A 12863-nucleotide genomic window follows, 5' to 3' on the forward strand; every position below is an offset into this window, starting at 1 on the left:
ACCCATACTTGCACTGGCGTGCTTTTGAACTGCTATGTTGGCAGGAGCTGGGATAGAGCAATGGGAGCTCACCCCGTCATGTGGATTTGAGGCACAGTGGTTTAGACCAAAGTGCCGCCCGCATATGAGAGGACATACCTATTTTCAATAGAAACATGTTGGAGGGTATGGAACAGGACATCCCCAGGGCTCTTTTTTCAGCCGGAACGCACTGGGACTCAGTTCCAGCACCTTTGCCATTCTAAGAGAACAAGGGAGATGTTCATGGTGACTTCTGGCACCTCTTTTTCTAGAAAAATAGCACTGGGCATCCTCATTTTCATCAGATAAATGTTGGAGGGTATGGTGAAAATATGATTGAGGGTGGTTAAAAAAAGAAATAGTGGTACTGATAAGTCACTCCTTCTGATCCTCCAACTGGGACAAGGGTCTAATCTCAGATGCGCAGAATCGATCTGCGCAGCTTGCGCAGAATCGCTCTATTGGCGCTTTGCGCACGTGCAAAAGCGTGCCTTCAGGGAGCTTCAGGTTGTGCATTTTCGGGGTGCGCACCGCACCGAACCCAGAAGTACCGGAACGGGTGACTTCCGGGTTTCCGTGCTTTCCGCATGCGCAGAAGCACTGAATCGCGACCCACGCATTGTGAACCCTGTGGGTTGTGAACGTGCCTCCTGCACGGATCACGTTCGCAACCGGAGCATCCACTGTAGCACCAAAATAATAGTGTAAATATGACCAGTACACCATGTCAACTTCTAACTACAGTATCATAATATTTATTTACTACAGTGAAGCCTTACATCTATTTGTTACACCTGCCTCTCATAATAACAAAAATGAAATACCCATGACTGAAGTTTTTTTTTAATGTGGAATAGGAAGGGGATAATGCAAAGGAAAAGACTTCTTTACTAGAAGCTTCTAGATCAGGAAGTTCTGCCTAAAACGCGGAGGCTGAGTCACAATCCCTTCAGAGAAAATGTCTGTACTTAGCCTGAGAAAAGCTGAGCTATGGAACTCCTTGCCACAAGGAAATGTGACCAAAAAACAAAACAAAAACAAATTCAAAAGTTGTATAAATATGGGTGGGAAATGATGTCCGTAACTGCCCGTTGATTTTGTTAAACCTCGCTTCCATCTGCCACCATTTGCCCTGCACCACCATCTTGTTGGGCCTCAGTATTTTTCAGTCATCTCAAGTGGGCTCTATTCCCTCATCTTTTCAGCCACTTGGGTCTGTCGTTCAATTTCAGTGAAACTCTGGCTGCTCACTTTTTGAGCTCCAAGATCCTGTTTGGCCCCCAGCCCTTTCTTTGTAGCACCTGGCTTCTTCTTTCCAATGAGTGAAGGTTTTATTTCAAGAGACCCCTTAGGAGAAGTGCTCAGCAGGTCGATAGATGGACCCTGGTCAGGCTGCTGAGCTTCATTCTTCTCAGGAGACTTTGCTGTTCTCTCCAATTCTAGTGAAGGCTCCACTGTGCTCTGGCCTGTTTCAGCCACATCCCAGGTATTACAAGCCCTGTGTATGTTCCAAGAAGAAATCGGCATCACTCTTTTCTGGGGAGTACCCTGGAGTTCCACTCAGCCCATCAAACAGGAGATCATTCCCATAGTTGGCCATCGCAGCAGCTGCCAGCTGCCGGATCTTCTCCCGGTACACCTGGGCTAATATACTTGGCACTGGCATCTGTGGTGCTGCAACCATACTGGCGGGAAAAGGCAGTCACATTGGCATTGCTACCCACTTGCTGAAACCAGCTCCAGTTGAAATCAAGCTCTGTGGACCGGTGAACCCCAGAGCAGTCAATGCAGAGAAACACTCCATAGGTGATGCTGGCCCAGCTCGGGTTATTCACACCGGTTAGTCGTCATATTCACTCCATATTTCTGGGGTGTATCCACGAGGCAGGATTAGGGAGTGATTTTGGGGGGGAGGGGGCAGGTTAAAGGAGGGTATTTTAGAGGGAGGGCTCAGAGGGCAAGGGGGCAGGGCATGGGGTCGTTTAAGGGAGGGACGGGGCACATGGGAAGGTACCAGGGAGGGAGGGGGCAGGTTAAGAGAGGTATTAAGGGGGGGAGGGGACAGAGCTGGGATGGGGGCAGGGGTCTCTTGAAGGGAAATGAAGGGTTTCTTGAAGAGGGGGCAAGGGGACATGGAAAGGGGGCGTTTCAGGGGGTGACGGGGCAAGGTGAGGGAGGAGGGAAGGGGTGGAGGGGGCAAATTGAGGGAGGGTGGATTAAGCGGTGGTGGGGGCAAGGTGAGGGAGGAGGGAAGGGGTGGAGGGGGCTGAAGGGAGAGGGAGCAGAGGAGTGGGATGATGTCATCAATTTCCTGTGAAAACAGAACAAAGAAAAAACAGAACAAAGAAAATTGGAGATATGAAAGGATCATTTCGTACAAAGATTACCATAATAAAGGACAAAAGTGGAAAGGACCGCAGAATACAAGAATACACAGAGCAATTATACCAGAAAGATATGGAGGTCTCGTACACCCCAGGTAGTGTGGTTGCTGACCCAGCCTGGTGTCTGCTGCCTGGCTGGGCCGCTGCTTGCCTGAGCCTGGTGCCTGCTGCCTGCCTGAGCCTGGTGGCTGCCGCCTGCCTGGGCCGCTGCCTGCCTGAGCCTGGTGGCTGCCGCCTGGCTGGGCCGCTGCTTGCCTGAGCCTGGTGTCTGCTGCCTGCCTGGGCCGCTGCTTGCCTGAGCCTGGTGTCTGCTGCCTGCCTGGGCCGCTGCTTGCCTGAGCCTGGTGGCAGCTGCCTGCCTGGGACGCTGCCTGCCTGAGCCTGGTGGCTGCTGCCTGCCTGGGCCACTGCCTGCCTGAGCCTGGTGTCTGCTGCCTGGCTGGGCCTCTGCTTGCCTGAGCCTGGTGGCTGCTGCCTGACTGGGCCACTGCCTGCCTGAGCCTGGTGGCTGCCGCCTGCCTGAGCCTGGTGTCTGCTGCCTGCCTGGGCCTCTGCTTGCCTGAGCCTGGCGACTGCTGCCTGCCTGGGCCGCTGCCTGCCTGAGCCTGGTGGCTGCTGCCTGGCTGGGCCGCTGCCTGCCTGAGCCTGGTGTCTGTCGCCTGGCTGGGCCGCTGCTTGCCTGAGCCTGGTGGCTGCTTGAGCCTGGTGACTGCTGCCTGCCTGGGCCGCTGCCTGCCTGAGCCTGGTGGCTGCTGCCTGCCTGGGCCGCTACCTGCCTGAGCTGTTGCCTGCCTGAGCCTGGTGGCTGCTACCTGCCTGGGCCACTGCCTGCTTGAGCCTGGTGACTGCTGCCTGGCTGGGCCGCTGCTTGCCTGAGCCTGGTGTCTGCTGCCTGGCTGGGCCGCTGCCTGCCTGAGCCTGGTGGCTGCTGCCTGGCTGGGCCTCTGCTTGCCTGAGCCTGGTGACTGCTGCCTGCCTGGGCCTCTGCCTTCCTGAGCCTGGTGGCTGCTGCCTGGCTGTGCCACTGCCTGCCTGAGCCTGGTGTCTGCTGCCTGGCTGGGCCACTGCCTGCCTGAGCCTGGTGGCTGCTGCCTGGCTGGGCCACTGCCTGTCTGAGCCTGGTGTCTGCTGCCTGGCTGGGCCACTGCCTGCCTGAGCCTGGTGGCTGCTGCCTGGCTGGGCCACTGCCTGCCTGAGCCTGGTGGCTGCTGCCTGCCCTGCTGCCTGGAGTTCAGAGCGCCCTTCCTCCCGCCCCGTCGGATCAAGAAGGAAGGTAAGGTAAGTACCTTCCGCCTGATCTTCTCTTCCTCCCCTTTACAGGACCTCTTTTTGCAGCAATGAAGGGAGTGAAAACAGGAAATGCCTACAGATCATTCTGGCTCCCTTTCTTTTAAATCAAACCCCCCCCCCCATCCCCGAGAAGGACCTAGTTTCAGTCCAAGGAAGGAAACTGGTGATAAAGAAACCTTTGGCAACTAAACAACTTGACTTCTTCTCCTGCATTGGGGAGTGGGCTATTGGGCTCAGAGAAGATCTCTTTCCGGGATAGGAATGCCGCAATTGGCTTTTTCTGCGTTTGAGAGGCAGGGGAGACACCCTCCTGACCTCACTCCAACCCCCCAATTCCAGTTTAAATACTTGTTCGCAATAGCCCCCTTTTCCCCCATGGGCTTGTTAAAAATTCGTTTGTATGGATCACCTTGTTGGTTCAGATCATGGGAAGGCAAGCTAAGGCCCGGGGGCCGGATCCGGCCCAATCGTCTTCTCAATCCGGCCCGCGGACGGTCCGGGAATTGGTGTGTTTCTATACCTGAGTAGAATGTGTGCTTTTATTTTAAATGCATCTCTGGGTTATTTGTGGGTCATAGGAATTCGTTCATTTCCCCCCCACCCAAATATAGTCCGCCCCCCCCCCAAGGTCTGAGGGACAGTGGACTGGCCCCCTGCTGAAAAAGTTTGCTGACCTCTGATCAAGATCCTTGCTGCATTAGCCCTAGAAAAGGTTTTCAATCACCAAAATCCTTACATTTGTCAATAACACCAAAGAACCCCCTTAAAATAACATAATCAAAATTTTTCCTATCATGTTCTTTGCAATTCTAATCCAGTCTTTCAAGACTCACACTCCTTTGAGGGCTTCCTGATGGCAAATGACTCTGAGGGAAGACTCTGGATCTCCAAGCAGAGACAGCCCTGGATCTCTGGGCACGACGTCGGCTACGTGAGCGAGAATATCTCCTTCCTCTGGACCGTGAAGTGCTTCTTCTCTGACGACCATAGCGATGACAGTCATAAGCATAATGGTCTTTCTCGCCATCCTCATAACATCTATTATTGGGATCAAATGGCCGGCGTGCTGGTGGTCTGTCATAGCGAAACCGGCGAAACTCCACTCTAACCCTAGAGCCACAGATCACTCTTCCATCTAGCCTACGAACTGCAAGTTCAGCATCGTTTGGGTCTTCAAAGTCAACAAACGCAAATCCCGGAGGATTTCGCGCAATCCATACTTTATGTAATGGCCCGTAGTAGCTGAAAGCTCTCTCAAGTTCATCTTTACCAGCACCAGCTCCTAGATTACCAACATATACTTTGGTTTCTCCACCGTAACGGCTAAAGAGCAACATCTTCAGGGTGGAAAGCCCAACTGTCTTCCAACAGCTTTGCTTCTAAGGCATCGCATTGGAATTCTCTGGCGTCTCCAGGGACACCGGAACCCAGGCATTGTGACACAAATGGCTGCAAATCCCAGGCAACCAAATGGGGATCCTTCAATTTGTGGGTCAAAGTAAACCTCTCCAGCGGTCTGTTTAACTTTGGCCCACAAGGCCATTTTCCCACCGTCACACTCACCTGGTCCATGGGAGAAGATGAATTGGGCAGGAGTTTTGGATCCCTCTTCAGTTAGCTGCATAGACTCAGTATCCGATCACTGTGTGCTTTCTCCAACTCCACTGATTCCCTCATAGATTTGGGGGCATTTGGGGATAGCACTCCACTGGTTTCTCTTCCTCGGCCTTCATTGGTTCATTAGTTGAAATGTCAATTTGCTCAGAGCTCCCCACTCCACCCCCTTTTAAATTCTCCCCCCCCCGGATGCAAAAGGACAGAAGGGGGGGGGGCTATCTCAACAAGAAGTCCCATTCCTTCCAAATGGAAGCAAAACAACCACCCCAGCTCCAAGGCTTTCTGTGCATACTAGTGGAACCAAAGCCTTTTGCTTCCACCCCTGGCAATCCCCCAGAATGTCTCCTTTATGCCCTCACTGCTAGGTGGGCAGCCAGAGCAAGAGGCCCTCTACCTTCACGAGAGGGTCTCCATAGCAGGTGTCCCTCTTTGCAGGTCAACGTCCCTCTCCTGATAGGCTGGAGGAACCAGATGCTTCCTATTTTAAGGCCTGCCCTATTCTTCCGACTGTAAATTGTTCTAACTTATTTCAAGGCTGCATTTTTATATTGTTGTAACCTCCCCTCGGACCACATGGTGAAGGAAATAAATTTAACAAACCTTGCCAAAATATACAGAGGGTACTGTGATGCACTCATGGTGGGGCTGCAGAAGAGTTAAAAATTGGGGGCTTGCATTCATGAGGAATTCAAAAAGATGCTCAAAATCTCTATAGAGAAAACCCCCAGAGGCTTATTTATTGAGTATACTGGGCAAGGATATACCACAAGACAGGAAAACACTATTTTTATAGGCTACTGCCGCAGCAAGGCTCCTACTACAGTGGTACCTCTGGTTAAGAACTTAATTCGTTCTGGATGTCTGTTCTTAACCTGAAATCTATCTTGATTCAAAATGGCATCCAAGTGTACACCACCATCTGCTTGAAATTTGGTATAAATGCATGCTGAAATTTATTAATAATTGGCTACTTATTGTATCAACTTTTCCCACTTGAGTTGCAATTGCTTGCACTAAATTGAGACTTTGGGATTTAAATCTGCAAAATTCATCAATCTTGGCAAGTGGTGTTTGTTCACTGTTAAATCTCGGCCTACCCTGCAACACAGGGTCAGTTATCAGCCCCCTGAGTGCCTGATAACATTAAATATCCCTGTACAGTCTCTCTGGCTAGGCTAAGTGCATTCCCACCTGCAGTTATGAAAGGCTGTTTTACAAGCTACGGTGGCACTTGAGAACCCGTCCCTGGGGGTGTGGTGCAGTGGAAACAGTGGCCCATGTTCTTTTATCTTGCAATTTTTATAGTTATAAAATCTAAATTTTATTGTCGCAACTTTTTCTTTATTTTGGGGGAAACGTATTGTCTTTATGGGTGATACCAGTCTTAGTCATATTCAGAGCAGATCCACAGAAATCAACTGATTTAACTGGATGCCACACTATGTTTCTGCCTCATTGGCAGATTTTAATATCAGGTCTACAGCAACTGCAGCCAAGTTTCTTACTGTGAGCATTAAAACAATGTCACAGATATTAATATGAGTTGCTCTGAGTATTTCTTATTTATTAAATATGCTTGTGCCACCTATACTAAAGCTTTTAGACCATTTGAAACAAAGAAAATGGGAAATACTGTACAATAAATACAATTTGTTATAAGTGCAATTACATCACAGCACCAATAACCCCCCTCCACAAAACAAAGCTATACAGAAGAAGCTTCCCCATTGAAAATTTCACCCCCAAAACAATATTAAAAGCTGTAAGCAGGAGGAAGATGTTAACTCTAAAAGCCTAAAAACGGTGCCACTTCAAAATCTAATAAAACTGATGAAATCTGTTTAAAAGTCTGGGAAAAGATACTGTTAATGTGTTTGTGTCTGGTGTCAGAGGTTCTTGCGACTACTCTAGAGTAACGACGCTCCGCATGCTTGTCTTTCAGCATTTTTTATTTAGTGCAGGCTATTTACAGTGAGCTGGGTATGTACAACATGTCTGCTCAGTCCGATGCAGAATCCGGCACTGAACCGCCCCTTGATTTCCTCCAACATAAGAGTCTTGGGACAGTAAGCCTCCTTCCCTTCCTTCTCCTGCGTAATTCCGGAACCGGAGGAAAGGGTCTACGCTCCATGTTTTCCTTCTCCCCCCTTTCCCCCCTCTCTCTCTTCCTCCTTCCTGTGTCGCAGGGGCTCTCCCGTGCTGAGAGAGCCCTGGCCCTCTCTCTCCATTTCCTGACTGCTCTCCTCAGCTTCCTCGCTGCCATTGGTGCTTGGGGAGGAGCTGCTTCTGATGAGAGGGGGAGGGATTCTATACTCTTTCCCCCTTACACCCGGTGTCAAAGACTGTGAGTTTCCCCAGGAAAAGTGATCCATAAGGTAGGGGGGCAACCACTGAAATCACCCCAGATTGGAAGGTGCCCTAGATTGTTTTAAGGTTCAGGGATGGTAATAATAATAATAATAATAATAATAATAATAATAATAATAGTTTATTATTTATACCCCACCCATCTGGCCGGGTTCCCCCAGCCACTCTGGGCGGCTTCCAACAAAACATTAAAATACAGAAATCAAACATTAAAAGCTTCCCTAAACAGGGCTGCCTTGAGATGCCTTCTAAAGGTCTGGTAATTGTTGTTCTCTTTGACCTCTGGTGGGAGGGCATTCCACAGGGTGGGTGCCACTACCGAGAAGGCCCTCTGCCTGGTTCCCTGTAACTTGGCTTCTCGTAGCGAGGGAACCGCCAGAAGACCCTCGGCGCTGGACCTCAGTGTCCGGGCAGAACGATGGGGGTGGAGACGCTCCTTCAGGTATACTGGGAAGAAGCATTCCTTCAGGTACTGTGGAATCCACACTCTGTAAGACTTTATAGGTTAATACTCAACATCTTGAATTAGGTTTAGAAATGGACTGGCAGCCAGTGCAAGATAGTAAGGATCTGTATAATAGCCAGGATGCCTGGTCCTCCTAAGTAACCTCACTGCTGAATTCTAAACCAGTTGATGTTTCTGGACAGTGTTTAAGGGCAGTCCCACATATAATATATTACGGCAGTGATGGCGAACCTATGACACGTGTGTCAGACGTGACACGCAGAGCCCTCACTGCTGGCACACGTTGTTGTTGTTGTTGTTGTCCCCCCCCCCAATTTGTTCTCCCACTCCTCCTCGGATTCTTTTGTTGTTGTTGTTGTTCCTGGTAGCCAGAGATTGTGTTCAGCGATTAGTCTGTTTTTCAGTTTGCTGAACCAGTGGATGTTTCTAATTGGGTGCAACAGGTTCGTTTTTTAACCCTTTCTGTGCTGTTTTTATTTGGCACTTTTTAACCCTTTCTGTGCTTTTTTGGGGGCGCTTTGGCAGACTATGTCAGTGCTGCGTGTTAGTTCCAGCGAAGGTATTATTCATCATTTATTTCTGTTCTCTTTCCCCCCAAAAAAGCGTAGCAACTTTTGCGCCCCCCCAAAAGCTCCAAAACTTCGGTCAGCAGCTCTCCCCAAAAAGCTCAACAACTCTGGGCACTTTGTGATAAATAAGGGGCTTTTGGTTTGGTTAAATAATTGGTTTTTGGTTTATTAAATACAGTTATATATTACAATTACACATTTTTGTTATTTTAAACTATAAATATTGCAAAATTATGTTTTTTTCTCTCGATGTGACACACCACCCAAGTTACACTTGGTTTTTAGGCGAATTTTGACACACCAAGCTCAAAAGGTTGCCCATCACTTATACAAGGTTATTCCCAGCCAGATAGAGGGTCACACCTGAACCACCTGTCTAAGCTGGTGAAACACACGGAGGCCTGCAGAGGCAAAGGTGGATCTAGAAAGACCCCAAGCTCCAAACCTTCAAGAGGTGTGGAAGCCCCTCCAGAACTGATTGAACACCACTTAACCACACCAAGCAACCACTCACAAACAGTGTATCTGTCTTGTCTGGATTTCGCCTGAGTTTGTTGGCTCTCACCCGGTCCATTACCATGTGGAAGTACCTGTCCCCCCCCCCCCATCGACCCCTGCACCTGATGAAGATGAAAATAAGAAATACCGCTGTATATCATCAGTACGCTGATGACAATGTTCTCCTAAACTCCAGATAACCCACTCAGTGGTTTCATGTAGCTATTAAATAGCATGAACCCAGCCTATGTGACTAAACCCAAACTGCACAACACCACCTTCTGGGACTAACCATCCAGGTGGGAATGGAAGAACTACACAGCAGTGCTTTGAATAGCCATTCTAGAGGAGTAGTGGTAGTAGTAGTAGTAGTAATTTTATTATTTATTTATTTTATTATATTTTATTTTAACACACATAAAAACATAATGAAACATCAAAAACTTCCCAATTCAGGGCTGCCTTCAGATGTCTCTAAAAGTCGTATAATGCCTTGGTCAATTGTATGAAAAACCAATAGGGTTTGTGCCAACTATTAAGATAACCCATAAGCATCTGGATCAGAAATCAGATCAGAATATCAATGTGGTATAATACAATATTCAGTTGCTACAATGCCCTCCTCGGGAAGTGTTCCAACTATGACAATTACCGGTATTTAATATCTGCATCACCAATTACAGTACTCCAACATCCTGCCTATTGCAAAAAAACTATATTCTGAACGAGTCCTTTCACGTGTGTAGAGCCCAAGGTCGTGACTTCCTCAGGAGACTTAAGCCTACACCAGGTGTGAACAATTTTTGGGAACTTGGAAGCTGGTCTCCAATGAAAAATTTGAAAGAACTTGGTGTGGGCTTTGCCACCAAGAAGTTGGCGAGTGTTGCCGAGCCCAATGTGACCATCAATTGCAATGGCGAGGTTATAACCCACAAAGCAGAGAGTAGTTTAAAGAGCACAAGAGATTTCCTTCAGACCTGGGGGGAGAGTTTGATACGGTCACAGCAGATGACAGGAAAGTACAGGTAAAGACTGTTGTGACGTTAGACAATGAGACACTCAATCAGTTGCAAAAATAGGATGGCAAAAAGACCACAATAAAAAGAAAATTGCAGAAGGAAAGCTGGTTGTGAAATGAACGGCGTTATCTGCACCAGAATATATGTGAAAGCATGAAGACAGACTCCTTCCTCTGTGCAATTAATGGGACACAAAATCAGGAGAGTTAGCTTGTTTTCGGGAGCAGAACCCCACAAGGCAGTTGCTTGCTTCTCCAAAGAACTGAGACATTATTGATAGACCCATTCCAAAGAACCTTTATACAGTATCTAAAGGGACCCAGGTGGCGCTGTGGTTAAACCACTGAGCCTAGGGCTTGCTGATCAGAAGGTTGGCGGTTCGAATCCCTGTGACGGGGTGAGCTCCCGTTGCTTGGTCCCAGCTCCTGCCAACCTAGCAGTTCGAAAGCACGTCAAAATGCAAGTAGATAAATAGGAACCGCTACAGCGGGAAGGTAAACGGCGTTTCCATGTGCTGCTCTGGTTTGCCAGAAGCGGCTTTGTCATGCTGGCCACATGACCTGGAAGCTATACGCCGGCTCCCTCGGTCAATAATGCGAGATGAGCGCGCAACCCCAGAGTCGGTCACGACTGGACCTAATGGTCAGGGGTCCCTTTACCTTTAACCTAAAAGTATTGTGACTCTTCAATAAAGGGCTTAATGGAGAGTGAGAAAACTTGGATAGTGCCAATGTTGCGATGCAGAGAATGAAATTCCACACAAGATGTACAACAACAGACAAGATGTACTGGTTATGAATACTGAAGTTGCCCAATACATTTAACCTCTATAACTCCAAAACATTGTCCAAGAGAAGCATACAAATGCAAAGCAAAACAAACGAAAACAAAGTCACTGCAGATTATCTCTGGATCTACTATAGAAAAACAGGCCTGGGGAATTTGCATAGAGAAAAACAACAACATTTGCTTCAATTTAACAGTGTTGTGGGTCCAGCTGGAAGAGCTGGTTTTCAAAACGGCATTCTTTTAATAACAAAGAAAAGGTATGCCGGAAACGAAAGAATGCTAAAAAGCCTGGCTGATTATCATACATCACCGAAAGGAATAATGTAAGTCTAGACTGTGCAAGAACATATTTTCCAGAAGAAATTTTGCATGATCTTTTATTGTTGTTGTTTAATCATTTAGTCGTGTCCGACTCTACGTGACCCCATGGACCATAGCATGCCAGGCACTCCTGTCTTCCACTGCCTCCCGCAGTTTGGTCAAACTCATGTTGGTGGCTTCGAGAACCCTGTCCAACCATCTTGTCCTCTGTCGCGCCCTTCTCCTTGTGTCCTCAATCTTTCCCAACATCAGGGTCTTTTCCAGGGAGTCTTCTCTTCTCATGAGGTGGCCAAAGTCTTGGAGCCCCAGCTTCACGATCTGTCCTTCCAGTGAGCACTCAGGGCTGATTTCCTTCAGAACGGATAGGTTTGATCTTCTTGCAGTCCATGATCTTCTATACTGCTGTTCAAAATAAACTCTGAAAGCATGCATGGACAGACTCAACGCTGTATTTTGCCTGAGCTTTGACAGCTATGCAAGTGCTGCATATATTTTGTTTACTGTTGGTGGTGGCTTGAATGTAACAATATTAACTAGGAAACTTCAGTCTTAAAAAATAAATCAAAAAGATCTCCTTTGGCACACACTTTTACAACATGCATGTTTGAAGTTTATTTAAACTGGGAGCCACAAAGTACTCTAAAGCAATACCACTGTGGCTAATGCTTGAAAACTAGTTTAATTTTACAAATCAAGTAAATATGGGCTCAGAGAGCTAACAATTTTGTAATAAAATAAGGGAGGAGAGGAATTTCCAAGAAATGGAATGGTATTTGCAGCCGTGAATTAAAAGGCTGTCTCCTTAACCAAAGAGGAAAATGCCTCCAGGCTATGATGTGAGAACAATTTCAAAAAAAAATGTTACCGTAGTCAGGGTAACATCTTTTTGGCCCATCTCACACCAAGGGCAGAGGGCATCCCATGTGAACATGTTGCAAGCGGGTGAAGAAAGAGGGAACCTGGCAAAGAGACACCGTCTTGGGCAGCATCTCTGTACTGAGTTATAATGAATAGCTCCATGTTGTTATTCCAAGAAATGTGCCTTTCTGGGCATACAGAGTCCAATATGGGAAGACATAGGCTGAAGGGCTGAGCCAATGGGCTCACGCACATGGTCTTATTGCATCTGAGCAGAAAGCTGTACAGTACAGCATTTTCCTGCCGATAGAGCTGCTAGGTTTTCTCTGTTGCATGTTACTTTATTTCCAGCTTTAATACACAACCTCAGCTTTTAACAAAGATATGTTTCAAAGCTGCTTACTCTTACTAATGACCAATAAGTTACAAAATAAAGGCTTTTATATTGTTTCAATATGGAAATTTTCCATTTTAGCAGATTTATTACATTATAAAAATATTTACATTTAAAAAAAAACAACCCGCCCCAAATCCTTTAGTGTTTGACTCTAAGGGCATGAAGGAATATAATATGCTATAAAATTAGCTTTAAGTCATGTAAATATCCCCTAATTCCCTTTGCTCTAGGCAAAAGATGGTATCTCTGAGGGAGAAGATTTTTCAA

At 47.4% G+C, this 12863-nt stretch overlaps 1 pseudogene; it reads left to right on the forward strand.

The window, feature by feature from the left end:
* Window positions 1–8265: 8265 nt before the first annotated feature.
* Window positions 8266–10388, forward strand: LOC118083528 (fatty acid-binding protein, adipocyte pseudogene; annotated as a pseudogene).
* The last annotated feature ends 2475 nt before the right edge of the window (window positions 10389–12863 follow it).

Source organism: Zootoca vivipara, chromosome Z1, assembly GCF_965207765.1.
Source record: "Zootoca vivipara chromosome Z1, rZooViv2.hap1.1, whole genome shotgun sequence".
NCBI lineage: Eukaryota > Metazoa > Chordata > Lepidosauria > Squamata > Lacertidae > Zootoca > Zootoca vivipara.